This window comes from Protopterus annectens, chromosome 6.part0, assembly GCF_019279795.1.
Source record: "Protopterus annectens isolate FY-2018-M chromosome 6.part0, PAN1.0, whole genome shotgun sequence".
NCBI classification, from domain to species: Eukaryota; Metazoa; Chordata; order Ceratodontiformes; family Protopteridae; genus Protopterus; species Protopterus annectens.
Genome location: NC_056737.1, coordinates 146796684 through 146815780, shown reverse-complemented (window position 1 = coordinate 146815780; position 19097 = coordinate 146796684). Strand labels below are relative to the sequence as shown.

At 37.0% G+C, this 19097-nt stretch overlaps 1 protein-coding gene across 1 annotated transcript in view; it reads right to left on the bottom strand.

Annotated features, from left to right (window-relative positions):
- Nucleotides 1-8649, bottom strand: part of ARHGAP5 (Rho GTPase activating protein 5) — a 1324990-nt gene extending 1316341 nt beyond the window's left edge. The window contains 1 exon segment of the mRNA XM_044073882.1: nucleotides 7911-8649. The gene's annotated coding sequence lies outside the window, so the exon portion shown is untranslated.
- Between the last annotated feature and the right edge of the window lie 10448 nt (nucleotides 8650-19097).

Genomic DNA, 19097 nt, shown 5'->3' with positions numbered 1-19097 from the left:
AATTAAAACAAAAGAATCTCAAAAACACCTGGCTCTGCCCCTGTAGTTCTCCCGGATAATTCTGATCTCTTAGTACTTCACAACTCTCTCACCACCCTTAAACAGCGCAATCCTATTTATCCATACGAGTTGAAACTTTTGGCACAAGCCCAGATATTTTTTTTTTAAGTACTGCAATGATCAAAATCCCTATATTATGCTATGACATATGTTGGTATGCAATTTTCTTTGTTAGTCAATTTTTATTAACATATATTTCTTTGATTTGCTTTGGTCTCTGTTAGTGTTAAAATACTCACATCTGCACATCAGTACGTGATATGCTCTATGTTGTGCTATCGCAATCATTTTTCTTAGTTACTTTAGTTAACATAAGACTACTAATGTATAATGTTTAGACCTTACTAATTGTATTATTATTTTTGGAGCTTTTCTCCCCAGGTCTCCACTAAAAATGGGCTCCTGCCCAGTCGTACACTACCTTGTTAACAAATGTAAATAAATACAAAAAACACGTGTGTGTGTGTGTGTGTGTGTGTGTGTGTGTGTGTGTGTATGTATATATATATATTCACACATACATATATATATATATATATATATATATATATATATATATACATACATACACGTGTGTATGTGTAATATATATATATATATATATATATATATATATAAAGAACACACACACACACACACAGGTACCATGGCCACCACAGCTTAAAAACAATAGAAGCTTTATTATAAAGATAGGCACTTTCAGGCGACATCCACACCCTTCCACAGATCATTTTACTAAGATGGGAACTTCAAAAACCAAGATCAACCAATCAAAATGCTATCTTATTTCAACTAAGAATGAACATTATATCTTCATTCCGTTTCATTTGTAAATACGGAACATATGGCTACACTTATATGATGTTTACTCTTTTAGCTGAACTAAGAACTTGGAACAGATCTTTGAACAATGCTGACTTCCATACATGTGTTGCCATGCTTATGAATGAAATAGTACATCGATTGGCAATTTACGCAGACTACAATGCGTGATGTTAGTTAGGCCTTATCCAAGCACTGATTGGACATTACAGATCACGTGTTTATATATTTCAGAATAGTACAGGTCCACCCATATGGGTGTGTAAGGATTCTAGCATTTTGATTGGCTGATGTGTGTGGCGTTTTTGTGTGTGTGTATATAATTAACAATGTTCTCTAATTAGGTGCCACTGAGTAAATCAGTTGCAATATACTTGTCAAACGATTAAGTTTAGTTTACACAAGTTTAAATGAAAGTACTTGAAATAGCTGTCATTGCCAGAATCAACACAGAAGTAGTACTAAAAAAATTGCTCACTCCCCAGTATACAATTGGTTGAGCATATGTAACAATAATAAATAGAGAACATAAAATGTAAAATATATTTTTGTATTGTGAATATGGCTATTTTGTTAAATACTGCTGTTTTGTGGTACAAGACATGGGATGAGTGAAGAATGATTTAATGACATGTCAAAGCAAGAGATCAGTTCCTAACAGCAGTGCAAGTCCTTTACAGGCAGAATAACCAGCTCACCCACTGAATAGTAATACTTTCCAGGCAGATTAGATAATACTACAACTGGGAATTTAATGAAGCCATTTATTAGATCCCCAGATCCTTCTTTGTCATGCCTCACAGTACGTTTAAGGTGGAACAAAACTTTAACCATGACTTTTTTTTGTATATAGAATTAACACAAGCACAGCACCAACCTAGACAGACGATATTATTGCGTACATCTGTGTGCTGTTAAAAGTTTACTACCCCGCTCCGTCACTATATCTACCTATTTAGATTCATAGACTGTCAATAGGTTAATGACCCAGGGTCCATTCTAAGTCTAGTCAAAAGAGTACTGATGTCCTGTATCCAAATAGGACACTGAGGTCCAGACATTTATAAGCTACCTCTGCTCATAAGGGACATGGGTTCCAGGCCTGTTATAAATTTCCTATTCCCCATCCACTGGCCTAGGGTGCACTTAGAAGTGAGTAACAGATGAACTCAGCTTCACATGGATGGGAAGCCTGTTCCATGGGAGGCAGTCACTGGGTCACATCTGACTTCCCAGCATGTTCTGTTTAAGTCACAGACAAAATTCATGTCCCTAGACCTCGTGTTTCTGATACTGTTTGACTTACGAACATGTAGAAGATTAATAAGTGTGGGGTTTGTGGATGCCTTGTAAGCTAGGCATAAATCATTCCCTCAATCTGCAGGAGAATGAGTAGAGGAAAAGGGCTTTAAGGTGCTCTGCATAAGGCAGGTTTAAGGAACCTCTGAAGTTGCTCTAGTTGCTGCATATGCCTGGTCAGGTACATACCGAAGGGAATAATGTACTCTATGACTGGTCTGATAAAGGCGGAGTACAGTGTGATAATGACTTCTATGAACCTAAATGCCATACCCTTACTTAGAAGTTTGGCAACATAAAAGGATTTCCTCACCACTATGGCAATGTAGGACGTGAGCAAAAATCCCCTCATGGCTGACTTGGTAACAGAACAAATAGTCTCTAATAGATCTTGCCCTGAAGAGGAAATAAAATGGCTGTAGGAGCCGTTGCCTCAGTGGAGCATGAACAACAAGCCCGGGGAGGGGTATAAAAACACACAAATAAAAAAAAATAAAATAAATATAAGTCAAAATAAACTGCTGCAGCAAGATTTGCAGGCACTGGAATTGATGACTGAGAACAAAATGGAGATATCTATGGGAACTATTCATTTCAATTCAATGAACAGTTCCTGAAGACATATTGTGGACAAGAAAAGTGTGTGCTCAGAAGCACCTTTCTCCAAAGTAATCTCTCCCATGTAAAGACAGAATTCTCTTCAAGGGAAGGGCCAACTGTTCATGTCACATGAAGTATGGTACAGGTAGTGCATCACAAAGGCGCCCAATTACATGTCAACAATTGTGCCTTGGAAGAGTTGGAGCTTAAGAACAAAACCACACACCCTTCCCATTGATTCTTCCCTTCCATGGAATAAACAAGCAAAAAGGACTCTTGTCCAGCAGGAATAAATGAATGGATCAAAAGAATGGGGTGAAACTGATTGTCAGAAGACCACAGCCAAAGGAAGAAAATAAAAAGTGCTAGATATCTTAAATCTAAACTGTTCCATTTTTCTAACAGTAAACAAACTTCTATTAAACTGTTGTAGGAAAGGCAGCATAAACCCAGGTTTTGCTATGACAGATTTATCATACCTCTCAAATGTACAGATTTTTGCCTCATATTTTTTGTTTTTCATAAAATTGTGGTTTTCTGGCAAATTAGTGGTAAATTGTTAAAGGTTGAAGTTTGAAAATAATGACAGACAACTGATTTTCAGACTTCATAACATTCAGAAAAATTCATAACCTTCAGAAAAATTAATACTAATGCAAAACTTATTGTTCTATCAACTTTCTAAATTTGTAAGAGCAATATTTTAAAACTGTGCCTATTTTGGGGCCTTTGCCCACTTTTATTTATGGCTTTGTCCAGACTTTTGCTCCACACGGTTGAGAGGTATGCAGATTATCCAAAAATCTACTTGCTTTACAGAAGATATGAATTTTGACTCACAAAAATATTCAGAGTTTGGAACTGCAAGATGCACTAAGTTTGAATGTATAGGGCATACTAACTTTTGTCTGACTCGAGGTTCTGAAATGCTACTGTACAAAAGAAAGAAACACTTGACTAAGATATCAGGTCTAATTCATAATCAGCTGCTTAAAAGACAAGATGCATAAGAATTATTTGATGCACAAAAGAAATAAAATCTCTACTTTCTCAAAGTGGAGATATGTTGACAACCAATAATTCAGCCCAACCAGGGGATTCTTTAATGACCAACACCGACAACAACATAACCATATCAGACTCTCAACCTGCTCAAATGGACAATTCTAACCATTCTACTATGCATAAATATACTAGGTATGGAAAATAGAAAATACATAAACAAGTAATCTCAGTGGTACTCCCCCAAGTCTCAAACAACCCACTATATAAGTCTAGTGGGTCCAACACAAAACAGTGTAAGAAACCTCTGTGTGTGGAAGTTTTCAATTCCTGCATATTTAGCTAATCACTATATCAGAAAATGGTAGTAGAACAGCAAACTTAATGTCCTAAATAAAAAAAAAAAAATATATATATATATATATATATATATATATATATATATATATATATATATACACACACACACACAGAATGAACTCTATTAGATATCCAGAATTAATCCAAGCAGGGTAGACAGTGTTTCCAGCTGAAAAATCCTTTATTAAACACAGAGAAAAAAAAATTAATTAGCGCTACCTCAATAAAGTGAAAGGGGCTGGTATAATGACTATGGCGATTACCTCACAGACACACGTTACAAGGTTTGATCCTAACTTTTGGAAAGGAAATTGGCTAGGGTTAAAATGACCCACAGTGGCAGTTAAACTAATACTTACCAATGAACCTATGAATTCTTAAATACATACTTTCCATAAATCAAATGAATTGCTCTTAGTTCAATATACACCTGTGTATATCACATCTCACACACACAGAACAGATATTATGTACTCAACTAATGTATGTAATACACATAACAGAGAAGTGTTGTTTTTCTAAACTACTGGAGTTACCACATTCATACATAAATGTGATGCTGTCATCATTAAGCTATCCATTTCTTTAAAAGACACTTCTTTCTATTAGGATTGGTATGACACAGGACCCCTGCATTTTGAGTCAGCATCTATACATTTTTTACCCATTTATATTGAAAAATGTGTTTGCTTTCATGTGAGCATACACTACAACAGCAGGAAAGATGAAGACAAAGCATCAAATAAAATGACTCAGTGGTTTAGCTAGAAACTTCAGTATGCAGCAGCTCCAAGTGAGCTACAACCGTATTAATATGGAGCAAAGGTTCAGATGGAAATTAAACGCAAGGGTTGGTTCTGAGAGCCTCCTACGTCGACAAGCTTTGTAGGTCTATGACACTTCAAAGAGATTATTATGTCAGTTTATTACAAGCTATAAGGAAAGCACTGACTATTACAAAACAATATACTATAATGAAGTTGTGCATTATCCACCAACATAAGACAAACTAGGTGTAGGGTCAACACTGTTTTACACATCATTGCTCAACAACTAAATTTAGAATTTTCTTTTTATAATTACAATTCTAGAACTTGTAAACAAAGATGTGTGTGAATACTGGTTTTAAGTGATGGGTCACTGCTTATATGACACACCCACATCACGCACAAAAAGGGATTGATGTGAATGCCAGTGTGTGAATTAAGAAAAAATACTGTTTTATAGATTTTAAAAATGAAAATACACATTAAAAAAGTAATGCAATTAACATGCCCCATTCATATTCCGTGCATTGTACCTCTGGATTCCTCTTTAAATGTTACCACATGCTCAGAAGGAGCTCAAAAGGCCAGAACTATGATTCAGTATTTCACAGTTTATTAAAAAAAAAAAACAACTATGAAAGCACCGCTACATTAATAAATTAAACAGAGGGCAGTTAATACCACAACTCAGTAACAGCTGCCCTCGCTGGCTAGAGTAGCAGACTGCTTACTTCACTTGTCTGTGTTCTTTACTGAACTGTGCTTTTAAGAATTCATTTTCACAGAATGGTGCTTAAGAATTCATTTTCACACCTAAAGAAGCTGAAGTAGCAGAACCTTAGAGTACAACTTTTCTGAAGCCATTTGCCTTTGCACATTTATTCCACGTTGTTTTGTATTAGGTGGAATTAGATTAAATCCACCTCAACTCACCCATACATATACACAGCAAAACCTGTAGACCTTAATCCTAAAATTTTATTTGGTCACAAAATATAAAATATCTTTAAAATAACTGTTCAAAAATAAACAAACAAACAGTCTGCCATAATTAGCAATAAAGTACTTCTACTAATATAATTAAGAAGTAATAATGCAATTTAAAATTCCTCAAACCATAAAGCACAGGCAAAGCTCACAGTACACATCAGGCTTACTAAAATTTTTAAGACATCATGTTCAGAAAATTTAAAGTCCTTCTGTCTTTACAGTGACCTTTAACAAATTCAGTAAATGACAAAGTAAGCAAATAAAAATGCTAACTCTTAAAAAGAAGAAAGACCTTATGGAATATAGAAAATGGTGAACACATATGAACATAACTTTCTGCCTAAGATATATTAACAGTGGCTTACGTCCAGAAAAATACGAGTCTTTCTTGAATTTACAAAAGCTGCCACAGAATCAACAAACTGAAAATTAACAGCCATATTGTTTACATGCAATATTAAGGGAAAGTTTAACGATGTGGGTGTTTTCAGCACGTGTTTTACATAAAGTTAGTGGGGGGAGGTGTACTGTTACATAATAATGAAACAGGACAGCCTGAGGGACAACTTTAATTCATTCTTCTACTAACCCCCCCCCCCCCAAAAACAAATCTGCAGACATATGTACTGGCTTGAAACAAGCGAAGTACAACCAGACACCCAAGTATCAAAATCCGAGAATACACAGCCTTGCAAACTACAACACATCAGAAAACAATGCCTTTCCCCCACAATGCAGAAGATCCCTTCCTTGACACAAAATTTCACTTCAGACTTTCATAGCTCACTCACTGATTTTACAGCATGATTTCCATGGGAAAGTGCAGATGCACAATTAAAAAAATGGAAAAATAAATTCCACTAAATCAAAATGCCTTACCCCAACAATATTTATTCCCTACTGACAGTCACTGTGAGTGCTTACAAAATACACAGTTTAAGGAAATACACAAACATCTGAAACACCCATCTTTTGACACCAAACAAATACACTCTTGCAGAAGGTAAAAAGAATGCAGCAATCACTTTCCTGTAAATTCGCCTCACACTGTGAAACAAGAGTTATAACTTGGACGCTGTCATTCAATTCGATACTACAGAAAAATATATATCCGAATATTAAGAGATAATTACAATGATGTTTTCATTTCAGTTTATAAGCAGCAGATAGAGACACACACAGTACATCTTCTGAATCATTCAGAGCTCCACATTTTGAATGGTTTGAGTCTAGATCAAAATACCTGACAAGCTTCCCAAATCGTTTGTAATGGCATGAGAAAATATAAAAACAATAAAGTGCTCGCTCTATGACATACCACCTACAAGTAATAAAACCATGAGACAAGAAAGAAACAGATAAAGACTTGCCAACCCCATGCTTACAGACTGGTCTAACCAGGATTCAAACATTCTAAACAGCCAAACGTTTACCGAATGACCTTGAATAAAGATTTAAAACATTACTGTGCCATAAACTAGCTATCGGCATAAGATAAACAATACATACATGCCCGTTCAAAAGAAAGACTGCCTTAAATAACCAACAAACATCTGGGTAAAAAATAAGTAAAAAACAATCCGACTACAAAGTGAAGCACATTTTCGGGGTGTTCTACTGTTCCATTTTTTTTTCATTCTAAAACGCTGAATACTGCAAACCTGAATGATACATCAATAATGCAAACAGCACAAAAATGCACTACATTTCATGCATGCAACAAAAGTAAGGAAACAGAAAGATTGTAAACAAGCAAAACTGATACATGGTAGCCTAGCAAAGTTAACAGAGCGACGACACGATTAACTGGACTAGTGCTTTATCCCTACGGGACATTTTCACGTTATACACACTATTTTCAAGATCCACCTTTCACCGTGTTTAAAGTTATGCTTATCCAACTTCAACTGAAAAAGTGTTGGGATTCTGCTCACAGCTGAAAAGACAACTCCTTTCTCCTTTAAATGTCATTTCCAACGTCAACTAAGAAAAGTATACACTGAATGGTACCTTGTCTCAATGGTGGCAGGACCAAAGCAAGAACTCGAATACGAATGACACCCAGCTCCAACTCCAAGGCCTTCTTCACCTGTCTAGAGCACAGCAGTTAACTCATCTCGCCCGGAAAATAGGAACTACTCTCAATCTCGGCTCTACCAGGCACTGGCAAAGGAAAAGGACCATCGCCCCCTTCTTCTAGCCGGTCACAACAATCCCCGGTGTCTAACACCAAGCCAGACACTTCTCAGGAAGTCTCAAGTGTTTTTCTCCCTGCTTACTGATCAGAACCCCCTACCTAACATGGTTGCTAACAACAGCAACACCAACATTCCTAGAGCTCATCACTCCTTCTCGCTCTTCTCCAATTTGAATCCTTCCGGCGCAGATGTTTTCTGTTGTTGATCCCTTTTTCCTCTTCCTGAGACAGAATAAATCTGCAAAAAATCCTGAGAAACGCGAAGCTGAGAAAAAGCTTCTTCAGTGCTTCAGGCCGGCTTTACACAAACTGGATTCCGTACTTTCCTCCCGCGCCCCGGTATCTATTCCAGCTCTCCCCAGTAATGGCGGCCGAAGCTGCTCACTAACTTTCCCCGAGGCGCTTTCGCTCTCGAGCTCGATCGCCCCCACCGTCTCCTCTCTCTCTCTGATTTAGCTGCCTCGGCTTGCAGGAACACTACACGAGAACGAGTTTAGCGCGCGCCCACGCGGCTAACCTTACGGAACGAGCTGTGGCTACGCGCTATAGCTTTTCCAGGCAGTACCAGATAATGTCAAATATTTGAAATACTTTCCCATGTTCTCATTTTGCTTTTCCGTTTTCAGCATTTCACTATACCTCAAAGCATAGTCGTTCCAACTCGAGAGTAATTCGGATTTATATAATCCGAAATTTTTATTTCAATATAGTAACCAAATTCTACAGGAAAATTGGGAACGGTATAACACTGTCGTTCTGGAAAATGTTCGTGGTTATAAAGATGATTATTTTTAAAGTGATGTGTTTTGGTGCATTTGTTTTACATGCGTCAGTTTAGGTGTAGATCACGTATTCCGGTATCTGTTATTTCTTGTGAGGTAGTGCTGGCATGAGAAAATATGAAGACGTTGGAAGTTTTAGGTGTTGACAGACCGTCAGATGTGAGACAAGGGCTCTTCTTTGTTTGCTGTCTGCTATTGGTTATAATGTAAATCATGTGACATAATACACTACGTACACCTGGAAGTGCCCAGCTGTGCTTTATGTAATACATTCCAGGGTGTGCTAGTGGGATCGTTCTAGGCTTGGGCTGTTGTAGTCATTCACCAAAAAAAAAAAAAAAAAAAAAAACAGAGGGAGAGCAACAGTGCCTTTGCAGGGTACCATCTCTTACTTTTATCATATTTTCTTTTGTATGGTTTTATTTCTGCCCCTACCCAACTATAACCCTTTTACAACAATGTGACATTTAGTCTTATTTATTCTTCAGTTTTGCTTTTAATATTCCTTCGTATTCACCGTCATTGTTGATCACATCACATACAACATGCTCACATCCTGCTTTTTTCCACCACTTCCTTCTCCTTCTTTCTCCTGTCTTTAAAAATGTGTACAATCTGATGGAATTGTCTATACGAATGAAATATATAAAGTTTGTTCATAATGTAACTGTTTTGTAATTCTTCTTCTTTGTGAATCGTTTTCTTCTCAGGTGTCCCTTGAAAATGTCTGGTCTTTGATTCAAGCAATGTAGTAACCAATGTATAAATTATTAAAATAAAAATTATCACAGAAACACCAACATAGTAAGTGTGTGCATGCACACAAAACACACACACTGCTGCAAAGTGTATTCTTACAATTTAAATTATGAGTAACATTTAGAGAGTGTTCTGCAGTGCAAGTCAGGCATGGTGGTAAGCAATCAGCTCAGTGGTTTACTTGCAGTATCCTTTAGTAGTAAGAGGGTGGAATTTCACAGACAACAAGCAGCTACCAAATTGGAAAGTGTAGTGAAACTGAAAGACGGTAGAGTATGAAGAAATGACCAGTGTAAAGCTCATGTGCCTATAACATTGAATGCTGTGAAGGATTTGTATATGAGAACACATTTGATGGACATGTTGCTGAGAGATGACATTTGTACAAAAAGTGTGGCATGAACTGCAGCATTTAGAAGAAAGAAGCTATCTCAACATGAAATGAAACAAAGGAAAAGCTGCATTTATATATTACCTCAACTGTTAGGCAGTCCTGATGTACTCAGTGGCTAGTTTTTGATGGCACATGTAAATCAGTGTAAACATTCAACAATTCCTTCTTCATTATGTTTTTATAAGTAAACATATTTTACAAACAAAAATAACTGTACAGTCACATGGACTGTACCCAAGCTAAACATTCACATAAAAAATAAAGAGAAAAAGATCACACATCTGAGAGGACTGTTTAATGGAATACTATTCCTCTAGAAGTACATTGGCAGTACCTATTAGGAAGTCCAAATGGAGAGATGAAAAGTCAGCAAGCAAAGGAGAGTAGTAGTGCTGAAATTGAATTCATCCTCAAGTTTTGGTGAGTACCTTCATGAGGTGGACCTTGTTTTCTACAAAATCTCACCAAGGCGATACTGATATATAGACTGTATTTATATAGCATATATCATGGACAGAAGTAGGGCATAAATTAAAAAAAGATAGCTAGGTGCACAAGACCCAGTATTAAAAAAGTGCCCAATCCTTGTAGGTGCACTGGTGCCAGAACTGGAAAAAATGGCAGTGTAGGATCCTCAAAATATGGACACATTCCTACAAGGGGGGCCAGACCAGGCCCAGGGGGAGGATGGTACCCCTGTTGTAGAAGGAAGTAGCAGTCCACAAAAATAACAAAAACTGATAGGCCAAAGAAGAGCCATAAAAATGATAGAGTGGACTACTGAGGATAAGAAAGAAATTATGTATTGCTACTATTATGCAAAAAGCCCAGAATTTCCAGACAAAAGATATACAAAAAGATTAAGAGAGAAATTAGAGGAAAGAAAAATATTTCCACGAGGAAAACTGTCAGAAGCTTCAAATAAAAATTTGTGGTCATTAATACAACAGATTTTTTTGAAAAACAGTATATAGACCAATAAACTTTGATCTGTTTGGAAAAAAAAGCATCTGAAGAAGTGCGAAAATATAAACAACAAAACCTAGATATTTTTGAAAAGTATAAAAAAGAAAGGGTCTATATTATATAATTGAACATTTAGCTTGTCAAACACCTAAACGTCGACAGCTAAACAGTGAAAGCTTACAACTACAAATGGCCACTTCTGGGAATTTTTTCATAGGGAAAAATTTGCTTGGCTGTTGGACACTGAAACAAACTTTCAAACCATAATTAAGTGGGGGGCTTTGCCCTTCCATACACCCCTAACTAAATATACCAACTCCAAGATTGCTCTACATTGGGGAAAAGGGCAAATTCCCGATAATGGCCAAGTGAATTTTTTCCCTGTGAAAAAATTTGGGGAAGTGGCCGTTCGTGGTTGTAAGCTTTTGCTGTTTAGTTATCAATGTTTAGGTGTTCGACAAGCAAAGTCTTTTCTGTTCTAATATAAACCTAAAAGAAATATGAACATGGGAAAGAAAGAGAGATTTGATATGGTGCAATATTTGGTGAAAGCCAAATTAATCAATATAAAGAAGGCAGCCCCAAAGATATTTGAAGAGAAATACAGGCAAAGGCATCCAGACATAGAACATTTCACAATAAAAAATAATATCACAATGAGGGAATGTAGAAAAGCAGATTAGTAAAGCAGAAATAAAAAAAATAGAAGTTGAAGTTATGGAGTGCCTGCGAAGTGAAGGCTTTGATGTAGAAGGTCTAACACATGTTACATTACATCATGATGGAATGAGTCCCTGAAGTAAGGAGAAACAGGACAATCAGGAGACATCTGAAGAAGAAATATGGACATGGGAAAGAAAAAGAGAGTTAATATGGTGTAATATTTATGCAAAGGAGAAAGCAAAACTAATCAGTACAAAAAGAGCAGCACCAAAGATATTTGAAGAGAAATACAGGCAAAGAAATCTGGACATGAAAAACCTTACAATACAAAAAATAAGAAGACAGACAGGAAAAGTAGAAAAGGAGATCAGTAATGGAGGAGGTAAAGAAACAGAAACTGAGGTTATGGGGTACCTCCAAAGTGAAGGATTCAGTGTAGAAAATCTAATTCAGAAAGCACCGCAAAAGTTTAGAGCAATGGAACACCAAATTAAGAGGAAGCCAGTGGAATGGGAAGCAATTGGTCAGGTGCCATATGAAGATATTTTGGAGCCTTCCACAAGAAACGATTATAAACATTCACCTGAAGTTGGATGACAAGGAAAGGAACAGGAAACTGTGGAAACTCTGGCACAGTTAATGTTGAGGAGTGATAGGCCAGTGAGTTCTCATATGACAGAGCAACGGATAGCACAGGATGAAATTGAAGCGAATATGCGACAGGAAGATGCAATAGAACTTTCCAAAGAATGCCTGCAGGAAATGGAAAACAAAAAAATGTGCCCTCAGTTTAGAAGAAAACGAGTTAAGAGTTGCTTAACATGATAGAGATAGATAGACATATTAAGATCAGTGAAAGAATAGACTGCAGAAGGTCAATAAAAACCCAAAAGTCAGAAGTTTGATAAAACAAATGAACACAATAATTAGAATTGTCCATAGAGATCCATGCAATATAACAGAAGTAAACAGGATATATTACTGTGCAGCTAAATTAATAACTGATAAAGTTCACAAGAACACATGGTAGTGAGGGAGAGAAAGGGGAGTAATCGAATACCATCACAGAAGTATTGAATAGAGAAAACTGTAAAGCAATTAAGACAAGAAGTGTCATTGTTAGAAGAGTATAGAAGAGGGAACAGATCAGCAAAAATACTTAGAAAGATAGACATCATAAAAGCAATGCACACTATTAGAACATATCAGAATCTATCATGCACTATCACAAATAAACTAAAAATCTCAGCACAGATGCGCAGATAAATACAAAGGAAAAGTACAAAATAAGCAATTTACTTATGTCCCAAAAAAGTTTTATAGAGAATTAGGAAACAAGGTAAAAGGAATAAAAACACCACCAAAAACAGAATAACAAAGATGCTAAATGGCTAGAAGAAGTAAAAGAAAGAATAAGAAGTTTAAAGGTACAGGATATGAAATAGGATGAGGTAACAGCCAGAGAGATTGAAACAAAGTTAAGAAAAGCCTCAGACTGGAAAACCCCAGGACCAGATGCAGTACCTAATATCTGGGTTAAAAGTATTAACATCTTTGTATGAAGATTTACCTGTGAGTAAGAACTATTTATATGAGCATCCCAAACAGACACCAATCTGGCTAACAAGAGGAAAAACAATGTTCCTACTTAAGAGTGAACCTGCAAGCTACCCTAAAAATTATAGACCAATAACTTGTCTTCTGACGACATGTAAATTATACACTGGAATTGATGCCGACAGAGTCTATAATTTAGAAAAAAAACTCAACTATGACAATAGAACAAAAGGGCAATAAAAGAAAGACATAGGGAACAAAGGATCATTTTGTGTTAAATAAAGTCATAGTGGAGAACTGTAAAAAGGGGAACAATTTAAGTATGGCATGGATTGACTACAAAAAAGCATTTAATAGTATCCCACGTTCATGTATAAAAGAGTGCTTAAAAATGTATAAGATACACGCTACACTGACCAACTACATTACAGTAACCATGAAACAGTGGCAGACCACTTTGCAAGTAAGCCATGATAAAGGACAAATTATTATTCCAGGGATAAAAATTCAAAGGAGGATATTCCAGTGTGACTCTCTGTCACCGCTGCTATTCTGCCTTGCACTTAACCCACTAAGCTGTCTACTTAACAACTTATCCCATGGTTATAATTTGGCTCCTAGAAAACAGCAAAGTGTAAAGACTTCTCATTTTCTCTTTGTTGATGATTTGAAACTGTATAGCTCATCAGATGAGGAACTGAACGTACAACTGCAAATTGTCAAAATCTTTTCAGATAATATAAGAATATCATTTGGTCTTGATAAATGTGTAAAAGCAACCTTAAAAGCAGGAAAACTGCAGCACCAAGAAAACATCAGTTTGGGACAAGAATGTGATATAAAATAACTTGAGCAAGAGGAAGTGTATAAATATTTGGGAATTGCTGAAGGATCAACAATAAAACATGAACAAATGCGAATAAAACTTAGTAAGGCGTACTTTAGAAGACTTAAATTAATCCCGAAAACAGCGTTGACATCTAGGAACAAAATCCAAGCTATAAACCAATTTGCTCTTCCTGTCCTAACTTACATTTTTGGAGTGATTGATTGGCCCCAAAACATGTTGGATAGATTAGATAGGAAAGCAAGAAGGATGTTTCATGCTCACCAAATGATTTATAAAAATCAGTGCATACCAAGTTCATATATTCCTCATTCCAAAGGAGGGGTGGGCCTCCTTGAAATTGATTACATGTATAGATCTGCAGTTGTGGGACTCCACACATATCTGCTGACCTCACAAGACCCAAATGTAGTGATAGTTTTCAAACATGAGGAGAATAAATCTAAGATGACTTCCCTGCTTAGGCTAGCAGAAGCATATCAGCATCAAGCAGGAATGGAAATCAAACCACAAGTGGATAAAAAACAGGCAGCAACTGAATGTGCCAAAAAACAAAAGAAAGAATATAAAGTGACAGACTAGATGAGAAGGGAAGAAATGTGGAAAATGCATAAATATATTTACAAATATAGAAATCTTGTGTCTATATTAAAATCGCGAAACCTCACTTACACGAATACGGAAATGTCGGCACATATATAGTGAACTGTAAAAACACAGTACGTCCTGAAGTGCAAAATTCGAAATGTCGAATCGTCATAGTTGGCCCTTATCTGGTATAGCTCCTTAATGTAAGTGTGCAATAGTTACGGACCTTAGGGTTAGGGTGCGGGTTAAGGTAAGTGCATACATAGCAATACATGCAACCTTTACTTTAGGGTTAGAAGTAGGGTTATGTTAAGTGTATGCATAGTAATATACTTGTGTAGCTGAATATATAAGTAATTTATACTTTTCCTGTAGTTGGGTGTTGTTTGTTTATAGTTAGGTACATTTGTGTGTAGTGAATGTTTGATTAGGATATGGGATATATTGGTGAAGTGTAGATATGAGAAAGTGTGGATTATTTATTTTGTTTGGGTAGGTAGTATGTAGCGGGCGGTGGGATTGGCCAACTATGACTATTCGACATTTCAAATTTTGCGCTTCAGTACGTTCGGTGTTTTCGCGGCTCACTATATATGTGTCGACGTTTCCGTATTCACGTAAGTGAGGTTTTGCGATTTTAATATAGACCTGAAAACTTCTGGAAAAACCTCATGTTGATCAGGAACAAACACAGGAATGGTTAAGGAGAGGCAAATTCAAACAAAGAGATGAAAGGTTAATATTGGCAGCCTAAGATAGTGGGCTATGTACACATTGGTTTACAAAGTCCATTGAACATGTGGGAGAAACAGACAAATGTAGATTTTGTAAAACAGAATTGGAAATGGTTGCACACCTCTTTGCTGGTTGCGACATACTAATGGCAGAAGGACTGTATACTGAAAGGCATAATAATGTGGCAAGACTGTTGCACTGGGGATTGTGCAAATATTGTGATACTGAAGTGGCTGAAAAACACTGGAAACATGAGCCACAAAGCATCATACAAAATGATGAAGTCAACATCACATGGGATCATCCATTACCAACAGTTCAAAAGACAGATGCTAGAAAACTAGATATAGTGGTTCAAGAAAAGAAGACAAAAGTAGCATTGATCATTGAAATCACCACACCCAGTGACTACAGTGTCCTGAGTACAGAGAGACACAAAGTCATAAAATATCAGTATTTGCAAGCAGAAACAAGAGCAACGTGGAAGACAGATACCTAGATAGTTCCAGTAGTAGTTGGAGGGACAGGTCTAATACAAAAGAGTGTACAATCATATTTAGATATGCTACCAATACATGTAACTTCATACGAACTGCAGAAGGAGTCATTACTGGGCACATTGTGGGTGCTGCGAAGAGCACTTTTGGCTGACATCAAAGAGTGAAACAGTACTAATTTCATGAACTTTAATCGTACTTTGACTTAGGAATGGGATCCATTCCTGTTATGGTATTAGAAACCCCAAAAGATTTGGAGAAATTAAAAAGGGAGAGGAAGCTTATCCTAGCTGTGATGTCTGTGAGTTTATCAGGATGGTGAATAAACAACACAGAATGTAAATGTGGTATAGCCATCAAGATGTCAATATTTAGAATGAACATTCTAGAAGAAATGTGTACCACATGACGTACAGCTTTCTGTAGCTACTTCTTTAGCATTTAAAGTTATGTACCTCATATATAACATTCTTTTTTCGTTTATTAAATATATATCTGTAGGTGGACTAGACGCTCTAAATTGGCCATAGGTGTGAGTGTGCATATACATGTGTGGTATGGAAGAACAGCCGTGGCATTGTAAACCTTGGCTGTAGATGATTTGTCACTATATAAGTGACATCCTAACCCCATGTGCAAAAATGGGAAAAGGGGTTGTGGATGGATGGGTTCTATGCAGACTGTGAGGTAATTAATATACAATAGATGACACTGAAGCTTTTAAAATTAACCATAACTTCATACTAAGCATGTTACGGACTAATTACGTCAAGTTCTGCTTTTTATACACATTAAAAACTATTTCATAAATGTACCTTTGGTACTAAAATCATGTTCAGCTGTAAGGCTGACCACATATATCTGCCTGGTTTCTTCAGTAGTCTTTCAGATCTACCTCAGGATTCAATAAACTCTGTGTAGGCTACTAGGCTTTGCACAAAGCCTACATGGAGTTTACATGTATGCACGGTGAGCAGCCGCACGCATGGCATATTCATGCCATGCACTGCGTTTAAGTGAGATTTCATGGCTGGCATCTGTTTTTGGCCAGGAAACTGTTTATGTGAACACAGATAGCACTCTTGTATACATCAGAACACTGACAGTCCACGGTTTGCACGGAATGTCTCAATGATCACCAGGGCCTCACAAATAGCTCTCAATTACTTAGTGCAAGACATCTGGATAAAGATCAACATAATGGGTGGACAAAGACCCAGAAATAGGGACATATTTGACATATTTGTCCTATAGAAATATGGTAGAATAACCAGGGGTTTGTGTTAAGATACCTGTTCTGAATGATTTGAAGTACAAAATTCAAATGTATGTAATAGTGAGTGACATCAGTCCTGAGATCATCCCAGTGATACAAATTTGATAAGGAACACATCTGGACATTCTGTGAAAATCTGGACAGTTGAGATGTATGAATGTTAAATATATGGTCCAAACACAGTACAGGATAGTGTATCTACAGTGCAGAGTATTGTGATACCTCATTCCTGGCATTCTGCACTGAAGCTGTGTAAATGACCTGTAATGGTACATGGACTGCCGTGTAAAATAAATATTCAGGGGAAGTGTGTGTATTGAATAGGGACACATAGATGAACTGTAGGAATGAACACAGGGAAAGAGGATAGGTGAAACAACCTAATGTACAGCAGATGTTGGCATGTCAATGGAAGATAGCTGTAGCAGCACCACCAATCACATGAAAGGGCAATGGTACAGTGGTTATGGTGTATGCTTTTCAACCACAAAGTGCAGGGTTTGATTCTCACCACTGGCAAGAGCTGAACATATCAATATGGCACAGTTAGGGACTCCGCAGTCAATATGTGTATTATGTGGCTGTCATACAAGGTGACATAACAATGAGGAGGATGTCTGTGCGAGATAGGCATCCTTACAAAAATAATGCAGAGGGCATCTATCAGGGATCTGACATACAGTTGGGGTAGGGTGCATATTGTGAAGCTGTACAAACTAATTTGCCTGAATATGAGTGTAATCTCAGCAGAGCTCTTCAGCAAGTAGGACACAGGTAAAGGCTCATGGACAACATTAAAAGAAGCAACCGCAATCATGGACAATATCAGAATAACACCACCAGAAATCCCATGCCTCTGACATAACACAGAGATGATTCTGCACAAACACACTTGTATAACTATTATGATATGTCCACACTCTATGAGGGTAATCACACACACTGTCCTGGCACTGCAACATCTGCTGGAGGTGTTAGGAGGGACAGTGCTATACCTGTATGTGACATTTTGATCAATACAGGCTAGTTGACTGGTTTGCGTGGCACACACACACACATATATATATATATATATATATATATATATATATATATATATATATATATATATATATATATATATATGGTACAATCCACACTTTCAAGAATGTTATCTCTGCCATTAATATTGTCAAACATCTATGTATGTACTGTGTGCATCAACAGAATGGGTAGCACACATGCATCTGATGTAACAACTTGATGGGTATTCCGCACCATCAGACAGTCACGTTCATGCCACAAAAGGAATACATGGTATGGCCAATAAGCTGTGTGGCAGCTCACTTTGACAAAGGTGGTACACTTCAGTTACACATCAATGGAAGATGTGTAGGGAGGTACATGAAGAAGGGTGCATTGTACTTAGTTATTGCCGTGATGAAGGCTGGGAACTATGGAGGTATTACGGCCTCTGAAGTGGATGTTCTTCACATACTCAGTACTTTTGTTACATACATGGGAGTAGTCAGCACTGTGACCACATGCTGGTGGATGTTACACTTATCATCTACCCCAGGACACATGTCATATACCTAATGGACTGATTATAAGGTGTGATATCCACATTATACTTGGGTTGTGTGCTTGTTTGCCTAACGTAACAGATCCCCCATGTTTTCTTGTCATTGCAGGTGTTGTCAGGGCTGTGGCAGCAATTTTTAGTATGTGTTGATACTCTGTGTATTATACTAATATCACATTTAGAGTCAATGATTGTGCACAGTCTGTAGTCCTTCAGGCAGCTGTTTGGACATAGGATGTGTATGTCATCTGTGATGTCCATCACTTAAATAATGGACAGGAAAGGGCCTAGCAGACAGCCATGATGTACAGACCTGATCACTGGACCTGAGATATAGGTCACATCACACATTTCAACATAGTGAGATGGCAC